Source organism: Arachis hypogaea, chromosome 3, assembly GCF_003086295.3.
Source record: "Arachis hypogaea cultivar Tifrunner chromosome 3, arahy.Tifrunner.gnm2.J5K5, whole genome shotgun sequence".
Taxonomy (NCBI): domain Eukaryota; kingdom Viridiplantae; phylum Streptophyta; class Magnoliopsida; order Fabales; family Fabaceae; genus Arachis; species Arachis hypogaea.
Window position 1 is genome coordinate 43,123,472 of NC_092038.1, and position 3,423 is coordinate 43,126,894.

The following is a 3,423-nucleotide window of genomic DNA, read 5'->3' on the forward strand; positions in this document are numbered from 1 at the left end:
ATGCACCATGAAAATTTTGATTGAATCAATAGTACCAAGAAACCACAGTATGTCCAAAACGGTTGCAGAATTGGCATTGCATGCGAGAACCTTGTTGCCAATTTGATCTTCCGCCTCGCCAAGAACGGCCACCACGGCATCGGTGAGTTTGATGGCATCAGGTTTGGACGTAACCAGGATGATGTATTATGTGTTCTTCGTTAGTGAGATTGCAGCCAACAGCCAATGGCTGCAAAGAGAACCTACCAAATCTTTGATCTTGGCAATGTAGTTAGAGGCAGAGAGATTGTTTATTCTTGAGAGTTTGTATTTGGGCCTTGCATTGTGTTAAGTATCAAAGGAAAGTGGACACTTCAAAAACTAACTGTTAGAGGAGAAGAACCACTCTCCTTATATACAACATCAAGCATCCCATACTACTCGATGTAAGACTTTGAGCACTCCATAATACCCCATCCCTAACATATTGCTTGATCTTCGTGAGTGTTGTGGCAACAAAATATTCTTGAAGCTTGCTCCAAACTTCATGAGCGATTTAGCAATGCACCATGAGACTTTTGAAGGACTCGTTAATGGAAGAAAGAAACCAAGAAACCAGAGAGTAATCAATAGTACGCCATTCGGTATATGCAACGGAGATAGTGCCCGCAGCTTGTGCCTCAGAGGAATCAAATTGTGCAGAGACTTTTTCAGCAAGGAGGTGATCTTGGATCTTTTGTCCATGAATTGTAAACAAAGCTAATTGTTGCCATGTGATGAAATTCTTTTCATTAAATTTATCTTGTAAGGGTACAAGAGCACCTTTTGTGGTTGAGAATGTGACAAGAGCCATGAGAAAAAGAAGAATGAAAGAAAGAAAGAAAGAAAGATCTCCTAAATCAGTGACCTAGCTCGATGATACCATGTTGGTGTAATGGACTCAAATGAACAAAGAGAAACTACAATGAGAGTGATAGTAATTGATTATTGAACAATTAGTATATTACATGATGTGTGCAGAGACTATATCTTTTATACTCTCACAAGGCATGCAAGTCATGTACTCTCACTAACAAACTCCCGTAACAAACTCCAAATATACCGTTATAGATTTCTCTCTCTCTCTCTCTCTCAACGACTAGTAGATATTCCTATAAACGTCAATGGTGACGGCGATATGCTATGCATATGGTTGTTGAGTTACAAGCATAGGGAAGAAGGCACAACGACGGTGGCAACAATGATGCCTGTAATGAACATGAGGCGCGACGGCAAATATCTTGGCTCTTTCACCATACGGGTCTTGATGCCATTGCCTTGGTTTTTTCCGATGAGCATAATGTTAGGGAGACAATAAAAAATTAATCGCAACCGTCTTAATTTGTCTTATTTAATATTTATTATAATTTTAGCAATAATTAATAAATGTTAAATAAAGTAAATTTGAATTTTTTTAAGCTAATTTTTTTATTATCAAAATACATACAATATACATACTTGATGTTCCTTTTCAACTTGCTTTACCATTGCATGTCTATTAATTGTCGAATAAAAATTATTATTTATATACATAAAATCGATCATCAAATTAATCAATGTATATTTGTTTTGTAGGTTGATCTAAAAACACTTAAGACGACAAAACAATTAAGTATTACTGTGGTTGGACAAGATATTTTATGTGACATTTCTAAGGGGTTTTTTTTAATTTTAAATTTTACAAACATAATATTAGTATATATGATCTCTTTATGAGGAATTATATAAGTTATAATTTTTGTTTAGGTTGGATCTCAATGCACCACTTTTACTGATCTTTTTTACATGAACTACTTCAAAATTCTCTGCTGAAGAAACTATTGGTAATTAAGTTGAAATTTTGCAATAATAATTCTTCTCCTAAGTTCTAGACTAGCTAGCTAAGTTGGATGCTACTAAATTAAATTGCATTATTTTTCCTTATTTGCACCACTAGAATATTTGGTATTATCGATAGATTTTAGTCACAGTTTTTATTTTTAACAACAGTTATTAATATTAGTGACGGTAAAAATTTGTCACTAACAATTTTAAAATCTGCCACTAATTAATTAATTTCAAGAGACTTTGTTTTGTGGAATTTATTGGGTTACTCCAATAATTGCTTCTTTAATTAATTATTTTTTCAGCTTGGTGCTATTCTGCTAGACACTCAAAATCTAAAGGCATCTACAACGGTAAAAGATGAAGAGGCAGTGCGGTTGCTATTGGTTGGGTCAGCCAAAAATTACAGATACACCCTTTATGATCAATGTGAGGTTCATGTCTCTTACAAGTGAAAATTCCAAATTACAAATATTATTATCAAGTTAATGATAAAAAATAGTCCTTAAAATTATATATAAATCGATTTAGTCTTTAAAAAACATTCAATACATTAATTTTTGTCTCTTAAAAAATGTTAATATGAGTCAAATTATTTTTTATTATTTTTTTTTGCGTGTCACTGTTAGCTGTTATAGTGTAAAATAACATCTGTCACATAACATTCTTAACATGTTAATTACATAATATTTAATTGACTCATATTTATATTTTCTAGGAATAGACGTAAATTAAAATTTTATATTTTTCTTTGATCAAATTGATTTATACATAATAACAAGAAAATAAAGATAAGAAAATAAAAGATATGTATTAAAGTTGTTGTTTACATGATAAAGAGTCATGCTATTTATAAGGATTTATTATACTAACTTCATAATATTTAGCTACCAACTACTAACTCTCAACTACTTATTATTACTCTAACACAACTACTTATTTATTGTTCTAATACGCCCCCACAAGTTGGAGGATGAAAAATATCAAGAACTCCTAGTTTTGATAGATTAAGATGAAAGAGATGAGGGGACAATGGCTTAGTAAAGATGTCAGCCAATTGTCCTAAAGAAGAGACAGGAAGAAGTTTCATCATTTCAGCTTGAGCCTTTTGACGGACCACATGACAATCAACTTCCAGGTGTTTAGTTCGCTCATGAAAAATAGGATTTGCTGCAATATGTAGAGCACTCTGATTATCACAAAAAAGAATAGGAGTGCGATCGGTTGGAATTTGAAGAAAATGCAGCATATTGATCAACCATTGGAGCTCACAGGTGGTATTTGCAAGAGCAGAGAGCCCTATATTCTGCTTCTGTTGAAGACCTGGCAACAGTGAATTGCTTCTTTGTTTTTCAAGAGATCAGAGATTTTTCCAAAAAGAAACAATAACCAGTTAAAGAACGACGAGTATCTGGACAACCCGCCCAGTCAGAATCACTGAATCCACATATATGAATAGAAGAGTCACGGCGAAAGAAAAGACCTCTGCCTGGATTAGACTTCAAGTATTTCAAAACCCGATTTGCTGCACGAAAATGGGATTCAGTAAGAGAGGCCATGAATTGGCTAAGCTGCTGTGTA